Below are 20,940 nucleotides of genomic sequence, written 5' to 3'. Positions count from 1 at the left end.
ACTTAAACATAAAGGTCATTGCCAATTTTTAAAGCAATGGTAATGATGACCATCTTAACTTTTATCTACTGGAGACCAAATGTACAAATTGTAAATGGAGTTGTTTTTCTACCCACATAATTTACTCCTATTGCATTGCTTTAGCTGTTACTTCTTCTTCATTACACTTTTAAGAAAAGACAGTAAACAATATAAAGTTGAATTGTCATCCCATTCACTGAAGACTTCAATTGTTTTATTGTCGTTAAAACAATAGGGATGCACTAATTTCTTTATGAGCATGTAGATTAAACAGCAAATGTTAAAGCACAGCAAAAACAAAAAAAAAAAACTAAAATGTAACCAGCACCTATACCCAATACACGGATGCACACTGCTGTGGCAAGTACAAAACATGTAAAAAAAGAAAATGACAGCAGCACACTAGGTCAACAAAGCACACTTTTTGATCAAAACATGTCCCCCCATCCACCACGCGGAGGGGGCCTCATATTGGATGGGACCCTAGCACTCACTCACCTCTGCATGCAGCCTCTGACTGGGTGACATGTTGAATCCACTATCAATCCAAGCCACCTCCTGTGAAATAGGGGAGGGGATGCATGGCTACAGAGGGAGCCACTCCCCCAAATTGCACAGCAAAAACTAAAATGTAGCCCGCGCCTATACCCAATACACGGGTGCACCCTGCTGTGGCAAGTACAACATGTGAAAATATGTCACCCAGTCAGAGGCTGCATGCAGAGGTGAGTGAGTATTAGGGTCCCATCCGATATGAGGCCACCTCCGCGTGGTGGATGGGGGGGGACACATTTTGATCAAAAAGTGCGCTAAGAGCCTCCATTTTTTTGACCAAGTGTGCTGCTGCCATTTTCTTTTTTTTAAATGTTAAAACAACACACACACACACACACACACACACACACACATATATATATATATATATATATATATATATATGTGTGTGTGTGTGTGTGTATATACCATTTATCATTGTGGTTTTTATGTAGATCATTCCAAGTTTATTAATATGTATTTTTTATTTAAGATGGATGCACAAGCTTAAATAAAGGAGTATTTATACTGTCATTTAAACAGTGCATAACCAAAAAAAACTTACTGAAAACATTATTCTCAGAATACTGTTCACAAATCATTTTGTGCTAGCTAAAGGTATGCCATAATATATTGGCAGAGTTTTGTTCTGTACAGGACATTATTATGATCAGCAATGTATTTTTTTCAGTAATGTTCATTTTTCAAGTTTATTGTTATAACTTTAGTCATGTGTTTCCAAATATCTGGCCTCCTGGGTTGTATGGCTCCCCTGCTGCTCACTAAGCCCCCACCTCTTGCTTTCTGAGCATCCTGAATCCTTGCATTCCGGATTGTATGCTTACCTGGTGTGCCAAAGAACCCAATGCTTGGACTTGATTGGACTTGAATGCAGACAAGATTGGATTGGTATAAAGATTGGGGAGATAACTGTGGTTCATTAACCCCTTAAGGGCCAAGCCCATTTTGGCCTTAAGGACCAGGCCAATTTTATTTTTGCATTTTCGTTTTTTTTCCTACTCACATTCTAAAAATCATAACTCTCTTATATTTCCATCCACAGACCCATATGAGGGCTTGTTTTTCGCATCACTAATTTTACTTTGTAATGACATCACTTATTTTACCATAAAATGTACGGCACAACCAAACAAATATTATTTATGTGGGAAAATTGAAAAGAAAACCGCAATTTAGCAAATTTTGGAAGGTTTTGTTTTCACACTGTACACTTTCAGGTAAAAATGACATGTTTTCTTTATTCTGTGGGTCAATATGATTAAAATGATACCCATGTTATATGCTTTTATATAATTGTACCACTTAAAAAAAATCTCAAACCATTTTAACAAAATTAGTATGTTTGCAATTGCCCTATCTTAACCATCTATAACTTTCTCATTTTTCCGTATATGGGGCGATATGAGGGCTCATTTTTTGTGTCATGATCTGTAGTTTTTTTTATCAGTACCACTTTTGCTTAGGTTTTACTTTTTATTCATTTTTTTTTTTAAATGAGACAAAAAGCAGCAATTTTGGACTTTAAAAAAAATTTTTTTTACGTTTTTACGCCGTTCACCGTACGGGATAAATAACAATATATTTTAATATACGTGCTGATACCAAATATGTGTATTATTATTTTTTTTACGCTTTTTTGGGGGTAAAATGGGGAAGAACTGACGTTTTACTTTTTATTGGGGGAGGGGATTTTTCAAATTTTTTTCCTTTCTTATTTAACATTTTTTAACTTTTTTTTTACACTTTTTATGTCCCCATAGGGGACTATTCATTGCAATTAGTTGATTGCTAATACTGTGCAGTGCTAAGTATAGTGCTATGTATAGGACACAGCACTGCTCAGTATTATCGGTGATCTTCTGCTCTCGTCTGCTCGATCTCAGACCAGAGCAGAAGATCCCGGGAGACAGCCAGAGCAAGGTGAGGGGACCTCTGGCCGCCATGCTGGATGATTGGATCCGATCCGATCGTCCATTCAAACTACCGCAATGCCGCAGATGCCGTGATCTGTATTGATCACGGCATCGGAGGGGTTAAAGGCGGACATTCGCGCAATCGTGGATGTCCGCCATTACCGGCGGGTTCCTGGCTGCTGATATCAGCCGGAACCTGCCGGGCATGACGCGAGCACCGCACAGGGTACTTTCACACGGGCAGGTTTACAGTAAGTTTTCTGCTTCAAGTATGAGCTGCAGCAAATTTTTCGCCGCAGAGCAAACTCCTAACAGGGAACCCACTGTAAACCTCCTCTAGTGCGAATGTACCCTAAAAACACTACACTACACTAACACATAATATAGGGTAAAACACTACATATATATACCCCTTACACTGTCCCCCCCAATAAAAATTTAAAACGTCTTGTACGGCAGTGTTTCCAAACGGAGCCTCCAGCTGTTGCAAAACAACAACTCCCAGCATTTCTGGACAGCCACTGACTGTCCAGGCATGCTGGGAGTTTAGCAACAGCTGGAGGCACCCTGTTGGGGAATCACTGTCGTAGAATACCCCTATGTCCACCCCTATGCAATCCCTAATTTAGTCCTCAAATGCGCATGGCACTCTCTCACTTCAGAGCCCTGTCGTATTTCAAGGAAACAGTTTAGGGCCACATATGGGGTATTTCCGTACTCGGGAGAAATGACACTATAAATGTTGGGGTCTTTTTCTCCTTTTACCCCTAATGAAAAGGAAAAGTTGGGGTCTAAACCAGCCTGTTAGTGTAAAAAAAAAATGTTTTACACTAACATGCTGGTGTTGCCCCATACTTTTTATTTTCACAAGAGGTAAAAGGAAAAAAAGACCCCCAAAATTTGTAACGCAAGTTCTCCTGAGTACGGAAATACCCCATATGTGGGCGTAAAATGATCTGCGGACGCATAACAAGGCTCAAGAGTGAGAGCGCACAATGTACATTTGAGGCCTAAATTGGTGATTTGCAAAGGGGTGGCCGATTTTACAGCGGTTCTGACATGTGACCCCATTTTGGAAAATTTGTAGCCCCATTTATTCTGAGTAAGAACATACCCCATATGTGAATGTAAAGTGCTCTGCAGGTGCACTACAATGCTCAGAAGAGAAGGAGCGCCATTGGGATTTTGAAGAGAAAATGTGTCCGGAATTGAAGGCCACGCATGTTTACAAAGCCCCCATAGTGCCAGAACAATGGACCCCCCAACATGTGACCCCATTTTGGAAACCACACCCCTCAGGTATTGTAATGCGACATGCCCCCCCCCCCCCCCCCACCATTTCAGCAAAATTTGCTTTCCAAAAGCCAAAAGTGACTCCTTCTCTTCTGAGCATTTTAGTTCGCCTGCAGAGCATTTTATGTCCTAACATGGGGTATTTCCATACTCAGAAGAGATGGGGTTACAAATTTTGGGGATATTTTCTCCCATTACCCTTTATAAAAATAGTACATTTGGGAAAAAAAACTTTAGTGAAACATTTTTTTATTTTCATTTACACATCCGACTTTAACGAAAAACACCTGTGGGGTATTATGGCTCACTGGACCCCTTGTTACATGCCTTGAGGGGTTTAGTTTCCAAAATGGTATGCCATGTGTTTTTTTTCTGCTGTTCTGGCACCATAGGGGCTTCCTAAATGTGACATGCCCCCCAAAAACAATTTCAGAAAAGCTCACTCTCCAAAATCCCACTGTCGCTCCTTCCCTTCTGAGCCCTCTACTGCGCCTACCGAACACTTGACATACACATATGAGGTATTTCCTTACTCGAGAGAAATTGGGTTACAAATTTTAAGAGGATTTTTTTCCTTTTACATCTTGTAAAAATTCAAAAACTGGGTCTACAAGAACATGCGAGTGTAAAAAATGAAGATTTTGGATGTAAAACATGAGCACTCTTTAGTTTTTTTTTTTTCTTTAATTCAATTTCAGCTAAAAATACTTAAGAAACAAATATATGTCTGTGTATGAGAACACATAATAGGGAAATGTACTAATACTAACTTTTAATATGTGCATCTTTTATAAAAGCCTGTGCTCCTCAGAATGGCTGCATAGAATGTCATGTAATGAAAGAAGAGGATTAAGCATAGATAGTAATTTTTAACATGACTAAAATTTAAATGGGCACTGTAAGATAAAAAAAATTATATGTTGTACATCTGGGCAAAAGATTTAACTTTCTAATATACTTCACAGGAAAATGTTATTTCCTTTTTATAGAAATCACTAGGGGTCCCCATACAATTCATAACATAATCATGTCCGGATGCAGCATCAATTTTCTCTAAGCTGAAGCACAGGCTGGGACAATCTCCAGTAAGTAAAGGGTGGGACTAGCACCTCTCTGTGCTCACTCCTGTCCTATGAGACTCCTATTTGAAAACAAAGAGAAGGATGTTATAGAGCAGCCTGCAGTGATTGGATGAAGAGACCCAGCACAGCGCAGCAGACTCAGGGAGGAAGGTGAGTCATGCAGAGTAAGGATACACCCCCTTCAAAATACAGAATGATAAACCAAGTGACCAAGTAAAAGAAAATATTAAAAAAAGAAAGATAGGATATACACACATACAATTTTTATGTACATGATCAAGATTAGGTACTGAGTAACATATATTATTTTGTTTTTTTTTCTGTGGGAAAGAAAAGACAATGGAAACAGACAATTGAAATAAATCCAAAGCTTTTTGCCTTGGATTTTGTTGCATTGTGCAAAAGGCAGATTGTTAAAGGCAGAATGTGGAAACAATAAATGCCAAACTAAGGAGATTAGCCAACTTGGTGTTGCAGAATGACATTTAAAATAATGTGGAAATGTCTTCCCATAATCTAATCTATGTCTATATAAGAAAAAAGCAGGGTTCTCAGAGGGTAACATGTTTTCTACAATGCAGTGTGAATTGTGAAGTAACCCCCCAATCAGGAACTGCTTACGTTTTTGGGTTATGTATGCATAACAAAGATGGTACAGCCTCCCAGGTATAGGCATTGAAGCATTCCAGCAGCGGTATGGCAGGAAATCTGACTAGAAAATCCTGGGTTACTGACAAAATCCACCAAAGAGACTGTGATAATTGTAATCACCAGTGAAATGTATTGGTAACCACACATACAATGTTTTTCTAAGCTTTGGAGCCCTCTTTGTCAGATGAATGGCATAGATACATACTAAGACACTAAGACAAAATAAAAAGGCTAAAAAATAACACCAGATTTAACCTTCCCTCACCTGGACAGTACTTAAACGTCAGGTCAAAGAACTCCCTCAGAATACCTACATGTAAGAACATATGTGCATAGGTAAAGTCTGAAAAAAAAAAAAAAAATTTGGATGGAGAATAAGGCAATATACATGTGACCTAAAGGAAATACTATGTGTGATACTGCTATGTAGAAGAGATTATTGATCTGGTTAGAAAAATAATGGACATGTGGATATTAATGGAGCAATGGGAGATGCAGTCTGAGACATGATGTAATAAAATACCTTTTTTTGCAGTGATTTCTGGAGTGATGAGACATTTTTGCTATATTTACCTGAATTTGATCAAGTCTGGGTTGCTGGCACCTTCAATGATTTGCTTACTTGATTTTTCTACGGGCATTATTCTGGCAGAAAGATTGACCTTATTACCAGAGATAAAAGAAAGAAAAAAGAGAAGCACAACGCCAGAGTCATAAGGTATTTATTGGGGTATTTACTGCATGCTTGTCTTACGAATAATAAAATGTATACAGATAACACAAACCAAAACAACACTATTACCCATGGGCTGTGTCTAGTATTACAGTTTATTTCCATACAAGTGAATAGAGCTGACCTGTAATACCAGACTAGCCCAATAAGCAAGAATATTTCTTTTTGTGGAAAAAATAAATAAAATTCTAATCCCCAACACACAGCTTCTTTAACTTGTATTGCTTGAAAATAAAATAAATATTGTGATTGCCCTTCTTGTTCATTATCATGGTTTTGCCATAATAGACTACAATAGCTAGATGATATATGTATGTGTACATTATAAGGTAATACACTTCTTTTTGCTTTTTTTTTTGGATGTTGGAGAAGATTGTTTCACAGTTATAAGTGATCATTATTCTGTTCCATTATGATTATTTTCCCTTCTAAGGGTTATGCCCTGCAGTGTTTTACTGTCCTTACTTACAGCTAACATATTGGTTTTCCTACATAAATAATTTTACTGGAGCCAAATAAAAGGGTTTTTGAATCGTTCAATATTTATATGTTTGTTTCAACAAAATGCTAATAAATGGCAAGGAAAGGTAAGAAGAATGTAGTATTTTTATTTTATTTTTTATCTTTTTAGTAGAGGAACAGGAATGAAAGTGTAAAATAAATCATTGTGTAAGAAGAGTCATTGCTGCTACAATATGTTCTAAAAGAAAATTTTCAATCAAACTTTAAAATTTATCTGAGCAGAGAACTTTAATTTTTCTATCACTGTACTGTATTTTCTTCCTGTAATAACCATTTATGATCACTGACCTCCTTTTCTACTTGTAGCTTACTACGGGAAGTAACTAGTTGCGAACAGTCATTACCAGCTATGCTGCTATCATCCAAGCTGCAAAGAAATGCAAAATTACAGTTATTTCTTTGTTCCAATTCCTGTGACTGCTTTTTGGATTATGGATATATTGCATTATTGGGAAAAAATAGAGAAAGCAAAGTTAAAGTATTCACAATGGGAAGAAGAAAAAATAAGATCGCACTCACCAGTCCTATAAATTTGTGCTTTATTTCTGTGTACCTTTACCTGTACCTTCGCGCATCAGCCGGTCCTCCCTGTTACCGCGTCATGACGGGGTGGCGCGGCCTCTCCACAGCCCACTCCCAACTCCGCCCTCCTCCAACAGGATCGTGATCCTGTTGGTTCAAGCGGAGCGGAGTCACTGACAGAGAGACCGCGTCTCCCGTTGCGCGGTAACCGTGGATATGGGAGCTGCGAACTCTGTACCAGTAAAATAAATCTTACTTTATTTCTTTATAGAGGCCGCGCCCCCCCATCATGACGTAGTAGCAGGGAGGACCAGCTGATACGCGAAGGTACAGGTAAATGCAATCTATTGGTTGAAGTCAATTGTTCCACAGGTGAAGTGATTAATAGTAGGAAGTTGTATGTATAAAGGGAGCGGTTTGTCAGTTCATCAGTAGAGCCAGACGATGCGCTTGTAGCCTGAAACACGTGTCGCTCCTTCACCTGCTATATGAGATGTAACCCCCGTTCACAGAAATAAAGCACAAATTTATAGGACTGATGAGTGCGATCTTATTTCTTCTTCTTCTCATTGTGAATGATTTGGACAATTCCTGGATTTCTCAGAGATCAGCACCCCTCACCTGCTCTGTGCATAGTCCAGTTGTGGGATCTCAGCTCTCCACTTATTCTGATGCTTGTGGAATAAGTGTTGTAATAGTGGGTAGTGCCAGTTATTGCTCTACATTAGGACTGTTCAATGTTAAAGTATTACTGCCAAAGTTTTGAGTCGGTTGGTTCTAAGTCTTCAGATTTCCACTAATTTCTAGATAGAGTAAAGCTGCAGGAAGCATGCGGTTAAGGACTTCACTCCTCAGCTTGCTGCCTTCACTGTCTCATTGCATAAAACAGGTACCATAGACTTCCAGTAAGCCAGTTTTATTCAACAAGACCAAGAGACTAGTGAGGCAGGGAGTAAAGTGCTTAGCCACATGCTTCTTCTGGCTCTAATTAGCGATCATGGAGGTCTGAATCCTGATCAATAAAAACTTTTGACATGTTTTTTGTGACAGTAATACTTTAAATATATAGATTCATCAATAGCATGAAGGCCTAAGAATTTAAAAGCAGTTCAAAAACTTCTACTTGGACTGAAATTTTGTAATCATAGCTACATACTGTAGTATGGTTAAAAAAGACAAATGTACATTAAGATCAACCAAAGAGGAGCAGTTGGCTCATGGGGAATGGTATGGGCAGATGATGGGGTGGGAATGCGGCCAACCATAGACAAGAATTCTATACTGCTACGTATCCATTAATGTTATTGTCACGATTCGGCTTACGGGTAGTGGATCCGCTGTGTCAGCGAGGGATTGGCGTGGACCGTGCTAGTGGACCGGTTCTAAGAGGCTACTGGTTTTCACCAGAGCTTGCCGCAAAGCGGGATGGTCTTGCTGCGGCAGTAGCAACCAGGTCGTATCCACTAGCAACGGCTCAACCTCGCTGACTGCTGAGAAGGCGTGGGACAGAAGGACTAGGCAGAGGCAAGGTCAGACGTAGCAGAAGGTCGGGGGCAGGCGGCAAGGTTCGTAGTCAAGATGGATAGCAGAAGTTCTGGTACACAGGCTTTGGACATACTAAACGCTTTCACTGGCACAAGGCAACAAGATCCGGCAAGGGAGTGCAAGGGAGGAGATCAGATATAGTCTGGAGCAGGTGGAAGCCAATTAAGCTAATTGGGCCAGGCACCAATCAATGGTGCACTGGCCCTTTAAGTCTCAGAGAGCTGGCGCGCGCGCGCCCTAGAGAGCGGAGCCGCGCGCGCCAGCACATGACAGCAGGGGACCGGGACGGGTAAGTGACCTGGGATGCGATTCGCGAGCGGGCGCGTCCCGCTGTGCGAATCGCATCCCCGACGGCCATGTCAGTGCAGCGCTCCCGGTCAGCGGGACTGATCGGGGCGCTGCAGGGAGAAAGACGCCGTGAGCGCTCCGGGGAGGAGCGGGGACCCGGAGCGCTAGGCGTAACAGTACCCCCCCCCTTAGGTCTCCCCTTTTTTTTGTCCGGTAACTGCCTCCCCTGGGATGAGGACACCGGGAAAGAATGGAGGGCTTCCTCAATGGGAGGCAGTACAGCAGGAGTTGGAATGGGGAGGGAGGGCAGAGGGTGAAGTTTGGCACGGGGCAGGGAGACACAAGGACGGGAGCCATGAGGGGACACAGAGGCTTGCCTGATGGGACTGGGAGGGGGGGAGAGGCACTTCCTGTGGCAGGCAGAGTCCCAGTTCTTGATCTCCCCGGTGGTCCAATCAAGGGTGGGGGAATGAAGCCGGAGCCATGGCAGACCGAGGAGGACCTCAGAGGTACAGCCGGGGAGAACGAAGAGCTCAATTCTCTCGAGGTGGGGTCCAATAGACATCAGGAGGGGTTCTGTGCGGTAATGCACGGTGCAGTCCAATCTGGCTCCGTTGACTGCAGAAATGTAGAGCGGCTTGACGAGACGGGTCACCGGGATGCTGAATTTATTAACAAAGGACTCCAAAATAAAATTCCCGGAGGCACCAGAGTCCAAGCAGGCCACGGCTGAGAGGGAGGAGTTGGCTGAAGAAGAAATCCGCACGGGCACCGTGAGACGTGAAGAAGAAGACTTAGAACCAAGAGATGCCACACCCACGTGAGCTGGGTGCGTGCGTGCGTTTCCCAGGCGTGGAGGACGGATAGGGCAATCCACCAAGAAATGTTCGGTACTGGCACAGTACAGACAGAGATTTTCTTCTCTACGGCGATTCCTCTCTTCCTGGGTCAGGCGAGACCGATCCACTTGCATGGCCTCCTCGGCGGGGGGCCCAGGCGTAGACTGCAAAGGATGCTGTGGGAGAGGTGCCCAGAGATCTAAGTCTTTTTCCTGGCGGTGCTCTTGGTGTCGCTCAGAAAAACGCATGTCAATGCGGGTAGCCAAATGGATGAGTTCTTGGAGGTTGGCAGGAATCTCTCGTGCGGCCAGCACATCCTTGATGCGACTGGATAGGCCTTTTTTAAAGGTCGCGCAGAGAGCCTCATTATTCCAGGATAGTTCAGAAGCAAGAGTACGGAATTGTATGGCGTACTCGCCAACGGAAGAATTACCCTGGACCAGGTTCAGCAAGGCAGTCTCAGCAGAAGAGGCTCGGGCAGGTTCCTCAAAGACACTTCGGACTTCAGCGAAGAAGGACTGGACTGTGGCTGTGGCAGGATCATTGCGGTCCCAGAGCGGTGTGGCCCAAGACAAGGCCTTTCCTGAAAGAAGGCTTACTACGAACGCCACCTTAGACCGTTCTGTAGGAAACAAGTCCGACAACATCTCCATATGCAGGGAACACTGAGACAAAAATCCACGGCAGAGTTTAGAGTCCCCATCAAATTTGTCCGGCAGGGACAAGCGTAGGTTAGGAGCGGCCACTCGCTGCGGAGGAGGTGCAGGAGCTGGTGGAGGAGATGGTTGCTGCTGTAGCAGAGGCAGAAGTTGCTGTAACGTGGCGGTCAACTGCGACAGCTGCTGTCCTTGTTGGGCAATCTGCTGTGATTGCTGAGCGACCACCGTGGGAAGATCAGCGAGACTTGGCAGCGGCACCTCAGCGGGATCCATGGCCGGATCTACTGTCACGATTCGGCTTACGGGTAGTGGATCCGCTGTGTCAGCGAGGGATTGGCGTGGACCGTGCTAGTGGACCGGTTCTAAGAGGCTACTGGTTTTCACCAGAGCTTGCCGCAAAGCGGGATGGTCTTGCTGCGGCAGTAGCAACCAGGTCGTATCCACTAGCAACGGCTCAACCTCGCTGACTGCTGAGAAGGCGTGGGACAGAAGGACTAGGCAGAGGCAAGGTCAGACGTAGCAGAAGGTCGGGGGCAGGCGGCAAGGTTCGTAGTCAAGATGGATAGCAGAAGTTCTGGTACACAGGCTTTGGACATACTAAACGCTTTCACTGGCACAAGGCAACAAGATCCGGCAAGGGAGTGCAAGGGAGGAGATCAGATATAGTCTGGAGCAGGTGGAAGCCAATTAAGCTAATTGGGCCAGGCACCAATCAATGGTGCACTGGCCCTTTAAGTCTCAGAGAGCTGGCGCGCGCGCGCCCTAGAGAGCGGAGCCGCGCGCGCCAGCACATGACAGCAGGGGACCGGGACGGGTAAGTGACCTGGGATGCGATTCGCGAGCGGGCGCGTCCCGCTGTGCGAATCGCATCCCCGACGGCCATGTCAGTGCAGCGCTCCCGGTCAGCGGGACTGATCGGGGCGCTGCAGGGAGAAAGACGCCGTGAGCGCTCCGGGGAGGAGCGGGGACCCGGAGCGCTAGGCGTAACAGTTATTTTCTTCTGAGCCTGTTTTGACCCCTCAACTGTTTTTCTGTGAAAAGCTCCTGAGATAAACTGTCCTACAGATTTACAGTAGGAGGAAGTGCCCCCTTGTCTGGAACAACTTTTCAACATATTCCTGTAATATTTCCCTTTTCTATTTTTCTCTTCTCAAGACTAAGCAAATGTAATTATTTTTATTTTCATATTTCTAATATATTCCATATCTCTTATTTGTTAAGTTGCACTCCTTTGTACTTTGTACTTCTTCCAGCTCCTGGACATCCTTACTATGAACCGTGGCGCAAAACTAAACAACATATACCAGGTGAGGCCGAACCAATGCTTTATTATGTGTATTAAGTGGTAATATTGGGGGACATTTATAAAAGTATTTCGTAGATTTGATTTTTTTTTGCTTATATTTGTCTCTCAAATGTCTCTCCTGCGACTAGGCACTTTTTTGTGCGACTTTTACAAAAGCGAGAAGAGCAAGAAAATTCTGTTTGGCTTATGTAAGCAAATTTTCAAAAATGACTTGCAGTGGTCAGAGATTACATGAGCAAAATCTCAAAATGAAAAACAGAATGGAGGAAAAAATGCTGATTGGCTTACGTGTGACAAATGTATAAAGCCTGTGCGACTTGTTAATAAATTATGGCACGTAAGCAAAACATTAAGCAAAATAAAACAACTATAAAAAAAAACATACATAAGCAAGCATGTTCGAAGTGGATTTGAGGGGTCTTCATATTAGAAATACCCCATAAATTACCCCATCATAAACACTGCACCCCTCCAAGTATTCAAAATGACATTCAGAAAGTTTGTTAACCCTTTAGGTGTTTCACAGGAATAGCAGCAAGGTAAAGGAAAAAATTGAAAATCTTCATTTTTTACACTTGCATGTTCTTGTAGACCCAGTTTTTGAAATATTACAAGGGGTAAAAGGAGAAAAAGGCCCCCAAAATTTGTAACCCAATTTCTCTTGAGTAAGGAAATACCTCATATGTGTATGTCAAGTGTTCGGCGGGCACAGTAGAGGGCTCAGAAGGGAAGGAGCAACAATGGGATTTTGGAGAGTGAATTTTGCTGAAATGGTTTTTGGGGGGCATGTCACATTTAGGAAGCCCCTATGGTCCCAGAACAGCAAAAAAAAACACTACCATTGTAGAAACTACACCCCTCAAGGCATGTAACAAGGGGTCCAGTAAGCCTTAACACCCCACAGGTGTTTGACGACTTTTCGTTAAAGTTGGATGTGTAAATGAATTTTTTTTTTTTCACTAAAATGCTGGTTTTCCCCCAACTTTTACATTTTTACAAGGGGTTATAGGAGAAAATGCCCCCCCCCCAAATTTGTAACCCGTCTCTTCTGAGTATGGAAATACCCCATGTGTGGACGTCAAGTGCACTGCGGGCGCACTACAATGCTCAGAAGAGAAGAAGTCACATTTGGCTTTTGGAAAGCAAATTTTGCTAAAATGGTTTTTGGGGGGCATGTCGCATTTCGGAAGCTCCTATGGTGCCAGAACAGCAAAAAACATGCCACATGTGCATGACAAATTTCTGCTAAAGTTGGACGTGAAAATGAAAAATTTGATTTTTTTAGACTAAGATGCTGGTTTTACCCCAAATTTTTCATTTTCACAAGGGATAATTGGAGAAAAAGCCTCCCAAAATGTGTAACCCCATTTCTTCTGAGTATGGAAATACCCCATATATGGATGTAAAGTGCTCTGCGGGCGAACTACAATGCTCAGAAGAGAAGGAGCGCCATTGAGCTCATGGCGAGAGAATTTGTTTGGAATGGAAGTCAGGGGCCATGTGCGTTTACAAAGCCCCCCGTGGTGCCAGAACAGTGGACCCCACACATGTGACCCTATTTTGGGGGTCACATGTGGGGGGTTTCCATTGTTCTGGCACTATGGGGGCTTTGTTAACACACATGGCCTTCAATTTCGGACACATTCTCTCTCCAGAATCCCAATGGCGCTCCTTCTCTTCTGAACATTGTAGTTCGGCCACAGAGCACTTTACATCCACATATGGGGTATGTTCTTACTCAGAAGAAATGGGGCTACACATTTTGGGGTGATTTTTCCTATTCTCTCTTGTGAAAATGAAAAATGTAGGGTAACACCAGCATTTTAGTGAACATTTATTTTTTCTCATTTTCACATCCAACTTTAACGGAAATTTGTCAAACACCTGTGGGTTGTAAGGGCTCGCCATACCCCTTGTTACATTCCTTGAGGGGTGTAGTTTCCAAAATGGGGTCACATCTGGGTATTTATTGTTTTGCGTTTATGTCAGAACCGCTGTACAGGGGTGACTGATTTCAGTCACCCCTGTGCAAATCACCAATTTAGACCTCAAATGCACATGGCACGCTCTCACTTCTGAGCCATTTTGTGCACTCGCAGAACACTTAACGCCCATAAATGGGGTATTTCTGTACTCAGGAGTATGGGGCAACACCAGCATGTTAGTGTAAAAATATATATATATTTTTTTTCACTAATATGCTGGTGTAGATCCCAACTTTACCTTTTCATAAGGGGTAAAAGGAACAAAAAAGCCCCCCCAAAATTTGTAACGCAATTTCTCCTGAGTACGGAGATACCCCATATGTGGCCCTAAACTGTTTCCTTGAAATACGACAGGGCTCTGAAGTGAGAGAGCGCCATGCACATTTGAGGACTAAATTGGGGATTTGAATAGGCATAGGCATAGCCCTGATAAGTATTATTGGCGATCTTCTTCTCTGGTCTGCTCAATATCAGACCAGAGAAGAAGACCCAGGGATGACCGCCGGAGCAGGTGACCTCCGGCTGCCATGTTGGATGATCGAATCCCCGTGTCAGTGCCGCGGGCAATCCAATCCTCCATTCAAACGCCCGCATTGCGGCAGATGCCGTGATCTGTATTGATCACGGCATCTGAGGAGTTAATGGCGGATATCAACATGATCATACCAACGCATCAGGACGTACATTTACGTCCATTGTCCTTAAGGGGTTATACAAAAGCGGATCCAGTTCTGAACTTTGGGGTACGGCGCTGTTAACCGGGGACCAATCAGAGTACGAATCACTGACCAGCACTCTCTGGATACAGTCCTTAAAGGGTTCTCAACTGGAAAACATTTTTTAATAAATCAACTGGTGCTAGGAAGTTAAACAGATTTGTAAAATTACTTCTATTTAAAAATCTTCATCCTTCTAGTATTTATCAGCTGCTGTATGTTCCAGAGGAAGTTCTTTTCTTTTTGAATTTCCTTTCTGTCTGACCACAGTGCTCTCTGATGACACCACTGTCCTTTTTAGAAACTGTCCAGAGTAGAAGCAAATCCCCATAGGAAACCTCTCCTGCTCTGGACAGTTCCTAAAATGGACAGGGGTGTCAGCAGAGAGCATTGTGGTCAGACAGAAAGGAAATTCAAAGAGAAAAGTACTTCCTCTGGAACATACAGCAGCTGATAAGAACTGGAAGGATTAGGTTTTTTAATACAAGTAATTTACAAATCTGTTTAGCTTCCTGGCACCAGTTGATTTAATAAAAAAATGTTTTCCAATGGAGTACCCATATAAGCCAGTTTTCAATCCAGTTATAAACTAAACTTTCTAAACCAATAGACCTTAATTTACCAATCAGGCGTGTATGCGGGACAGTGTCAAATGCTTTTACAAAGTTCCAAAACACTATAGGAAACAAGGTCAAAACTGTTTACTCTGCTTCTTACCCATTTTTGTGCCAAATATTTGGCACAAAAAATATAAAAAAAGCATTTACACCAAAAAAAAAAAAAAAAAAAAAAAAAAGAAAGCAAAGGTTCACCCAATGCATTCTAGTTTTCCAAAAGTGTATATGGCCTCTGGGACATTTTCAAAAGCTCATACTACTGTTTACATGAAAATTCCCTACCCTACCTTTGTAATGGTGTAAAAAATTTGAATAAAAAAAGAAAAACTTTCCAACTTTCCAATGTTATATATTGCATTTTTAAACTTGACATTTTAAAACACTATTATTTACAAGTATTTTCAGGCTATACTTACAGCTCTCATTTTTAACCCCTTAAAGGGGTACTCCGGTGAAAACCTTTTTTCTTTTAAATCAACTGGTGGCAGAAAGTTAAACATATTTGTAAATTACTTCTCTTAAAAAATCTTAATCCTTCCAGTACTTATTAGCTGCTGAATGCTACAGAGGAAATTCCTTTCTTTTTGGAAAACTGATGACATCACGAGTAGTCTTGCTCACGAATATTCGCAATGCAAATTTTATTCGTGAATATCGCATATTCGCGAATTTGTGAATATTCGCGAATATAGCACTATATATTCGTAATTACGAATATATATTTTCTTTCACAGTACACATCACAGTGATCATCCCTCTCTGCTCCCAGCTTGTGTGGTGTAAAGAAGGCTCTAATACCACTGTGTGAGACTGGCGTGCATTTTATCTTATGCTAATTTTTGTATATGCAAATTTTCGCATATGCTAATTTTCGCGTACACGAATTTTCATATATGCGAAAATAAAACGTGAATATTATGAATGTCGGAATTTAGCAAATATTCATCCATATATTCGCGAAATATCGCAAATTTGATTATGGCCTATGCCGCTCAACACTAATCACGAGCACAGTGCTCTCTGCTGACATCTCTGTCCATTTTAGCAACCATACATAGCAGATGTATGCAAAAGGCACTAAGGACAACAATAAATAAAGTGTTGTTATTATTATTATAATAACATCAGCAGAGAGAACTGTACTCGTGATTTCATCAGAGAGCATTCCAAAAAGAAAATAATTTCCTCTGTAGTATTCAGTAGCTAATAAGTACAGGAAGGATTAAGATTTTTTAAAAGAAGTCATTTACAAATATGTTTAACTCTCTGCCACCAGTTGATTTAAAAGAAAAAAGGTTTTCACCGGAGTACCCCTTTAAGGATTTAGCATTTTTCAGTTTTTGCATTTTCGTTTTTTCCTCCTTACCTTTTAACCCCTTAACAACGAAGGACGTAAATGAACGTCCTGGTGATGCGGTCCAAAATAGCTGCTTTCTCTATAACATTTTATTCCCAAAAAAATTTATAAAAAATGTATTAAAAGTTTTATATAAGCAAATATGGTATCAATAAAAAGTACAGGTCACGCGCAAAGAATTAGCCCTCATACCGTCGCTTATACGGAAAAATGAAAAAGTTATAGGTCTTCAAAATAGGGGGATCTTAAACGTACTAATTTGGTTAAAAAGTTTGTGATTTTTTTTTTAAGCGCAACAGTAATAGAAAAGTATGTTATCACAAGTATCATTTTAATCGTATTGACCCAAAGAATAAAGAACACATGTCATTTTTACCGTAAATTGTACGGCATGAAAACGAAACGTTCCAAAATTAGCAAAATTGCGGTTTTCTTTTTAATTTCCCCACACAAATAGTATTTTTTTGTTTGTGCCATACATTTTATGGTAAAGTGAGTGAGAGCATTACAATGGAGAACAGGTCGCACAAAAAACAAGCCCTCATACTATTCTGTGGATGAAAATATAAAAGAGTTATGATTTTTTGAAGGCGAGGAGGAAAATATGAAAACGTAAAAATAAAATTTTCTGTGTCCTTAAGGTCCAAATGGGCTGTGTCTAGAGATGAGCGAACTTACAGTAAATTCGATCCGTCACGAACTTCTCGGCTCGGCAGTTGATGACTTATCCTGCATAAATTTGTTCAGCTTTCAGGTGCTCCGGTGGGCTGGAAAAGGTCGATACAGTCCTAGGAAAGAGTCTCTTAGGACTGTATCCACCTTTTTCAGCCCACGGGAGCACCTGAAAGCTCAACTCATTTATGCAGAATAAGTCATCGACTGCCGAGCCGAGAAGTTCGTGATGAATCAAATTTACTGTAAGTTCGCTCATCTCTAGCTGTGTCCTTAAGGGGTTAAAAATAATAACCCTTTTAATTTTACACCTAAAAATCCATATGAGGGCTTATTTTTTGCGCCACCAATTCTACTTTGTAATGACATCAGTCATTTTACCCAAAAATCCACAGCACAACCCCCCAAAAAATGATTGTGCTACAAAATTGTATAAAAATATGCCATTTTGTAAATTTGGGGGTCCTCCGTTTCTATGCAGTAAATTTTTTTGGGTAAAAAGTGGTACCTTCACTTTATTCTGTAGGTCCATACAATTAAAATAATACCCTACTTATATAGGTTTGATTTTGTCTTACTTCTGGAAAAAAATCATAACTACATGCAGGAAACTTAATACGTTTAAAAATGTCTTCTTCTGACCCCTATAACCTTTTCATTTTTCCGCATATGGGGATCTTTTTTATTTTTTTTTTTGCCGTGATCTGAAGTTTTTATCTGTACCATTTTGGTTTTGGTCGGACTTTTTATTCATTTTTTATGGTATAAAAAGTGACCAAAAATACGCTATGTTTACGTGTATAGATGCGGGCAGCCGGCCGCTCTTCTGCGCGATCCTGCACTATGTTCTGCGATGTAAAGTTCTTCACATCACAGATTCATATCTCCCGCAGAGAGCTGTGATTGGCCAAATGGTTCCAGCCAATCACAACTCTCTGTGGGAAATACGAATAATGGGTGTATATATATATATATATATATATATATATATATATATATATATATACGGCAGTGCAGGGGACCAGAGAAGAGCGACCATGCCCCGCACATCTATACATTATACAGAACAATCGCAGTGGGTGTCATGACACCCATTGTGATCTGGCCTTAACTGCAGGTACTACTGCTCCCAACATGGAGCACACTCAGCTCCATGCTGGGAGCTGTAGTACCTGCATTAACAGACAGATTGCAGCGAGTGTCACTTCTGACACCTGGTCTGATCTGTCTATTAACGCAGGTACTACAGGTCGCAGCATGGAGCTGAGTGTGCTCCATGTTGGGAGCAGTAGTACCTGCAGTTAAAGCGCAACTATCACTAATTTTAACCCCCATAAGTTAGCCCCAGGATGACAAAGTTGTTAGGAATTACAGTTCAAGAATACCTTTTGCTGCTTTCTAGCAGCTTTAATTGGGCTAAAAAATGCTTTTTATGAAAGCCAGTAACAGTCGGATATCCCCTGTATGTCAGCGCTTGTGTGGTGTCCCGGTACCGTATCCTATCCGATACCTTTTATTGTGGGTCCCCATAGCCAGAGTCCCTAGGACGTCGGGGTCCCTATTGTCTTATCCACCCCTAGTCACCTCTCATCCCTATAGTGCTTATCCTGTAGCCGTTTAGGATTTGTATATGTAAGATTGTATAAATGTAAATAAATAGTTAATTACTTGTCCATGGCGTGGCGGGACCTGCGGGTCACGTGGTCAGGTGAACTCTATGGTATTTCTGCTTGAGGACCTTTGGAGGTCCTTGTGACGTAGTCAATCCCATCACACTTTGTAACGGTGAATGACGGGTGTTCGGACCAATCAGATTAGCCCCGCCCCCTGCCCATATAAGGGAGCGGTGGCCATGTTCTCGCTCTCTTGTTCCTGTGCAAGCAAGCAAGAAGCATCTGGGCTGCTGAGATCAGTGAGTCTAGGCCTGAACCTTGCGGCGACGGCCGATAACTTCTCATTTCTGAGTGTATCAATCCCCACAAACTCTGCAAGATCACCGGATCTTATCAATCCCCTAAATCCAGGCGGATCTGCAATAATTACCCCAAATTCAGAGACTTTTGTCTATTTCAAGGTCCGCAACAGTTGTCAGTCATTGAGCTATATAAAGACTGTATTCCTGAGACTGTCATTGTTCACTGGATGTATCGCAAGCACTTAAGTAAAGTTACCCAAGTTCAAGTACCTCGTGGACCTTCAGTCATTTTAATACATGCAACTATCCTTTCTGGGAAGGGCGGTGATAGGCCGGAGAATTACCTCAGCATACTAGCCCTCAGCCTGGCATCACGAACTATAGGGTTAAAATTAACCCCTTACCTACTACAACATCCCAACTACCCTACACCCCCCAAGGCTACCACACTTGGACGGCTGTGTGATTGACACACAGGTCCAAGCGCATAGGCCCCTTATTCTTATATGTGGGTGGCGAGTTTTCTAATGTAAAAGAATAAACAGTGTCCGTTCTCCTGTGCACAGCGGTTATGCGATGCGGGCAGCCAGCTCTCATAGCAAGTGCTCACTTCCTATGGGCGGCATAAAGCAGTAGCAGAATGAGCTGGCCGCGTGCATTGCATTACCGCTGTGCACTCTAGGAAGACCTTAGGCCTTAGGGACCCAGCTCTTGCTGTGGCCGCCCGCATCGCATCACTGCTGAGAACAGGAGAACGATTGCCCGATTAAAGCTGCTAGAAAGCAGCAAAAGGTATGCTTGAATTGTAATTTCTAACAACTTTGTCATCCTGGGGCTAGTTTATGGGAGTTAAAATCCATGACAGTTGCGCTTTAACTGCAGGTACAACAGCTCCCAACATGGAGCACACTCAGCTCCATGCTGCGAGTTGTAGTACCTGCATTAATAGACAGATCACAACAAGTGTCAGAAGTGACTCTCGCTGTGGTCTCTCTACTCTGTTCTTCTCTGGTCCCCTGCACTGCCGTATATATATACAGTCATGGCAGTAAATGTTGGTACCCCTGACATTTTTCTAGAAAATGAAGTATGTCTCACAGAAAAGGATTGCAGTAACACATGTTTTGCTATACACATGTTTATTCCCTTTGTGTGTATTGGAACTAAAGGGAGGAAAATAAGCAAATTGGACATAATGTCACACCAAACTCCAAAAATGGGCTGGACAAAATTATTGGCACCCTTTCAAAATTGTGGAAAAATATGATTGTTTCAAGCATGTGATGCTCCTTTAAACTCACCTGGGGCAAGTAACAGGTGTGGGCAATGCAAAAAAAAAAATCACACCTGAAAGCAGATAAAAAGGAGAGAAGTTCACTTAGTCTTTGCATTGTGTGTCTGTGTGTGCCACACTAAGCATGGGCTACAGAAAGAGGAGAAGATAACTCTCTGAGGACATGAGAACCAAAATTGTGGAAAATATCAACAATCTCAAGGTTACAAGTCCATCTCCAGAGATCTAGATTTGACTTTGTCTACAGTGCGCAACATTATCAAGAAGTTTGCAACCCATGGCACTGTAGCTAATTTCCCTGGGAGTGGACGAAAGACAAAAATTGATGAAAGGTGTCAACGCAGGATAGTCTGGATGGTGGATAAGCAGCCCCAAACAAGTTCCAAAGATATTCAAGCTGTCCTGCAGGCTCAGGGAGCATCAGTGTCAGAAAAAACTATATGTCGACATTTAAG

Source organism: Hyla sarda, chromosome 9 (genome assembly GCF_029499605.1).
Source record: "Hyla sarda isolate aHylSar1 chromosome 9, aHylSar1.hap1, whole genome shotgun sequence".
Taxonomy (NCBI): domain Eukaryota; kingdom Metazoa; phylum Chordata; class Amphibia; order Anura; family Hylidae; genus Hyla; species Hyla sarda.
Note: the sequence above shows the minus strand (reverse complement) of the source record.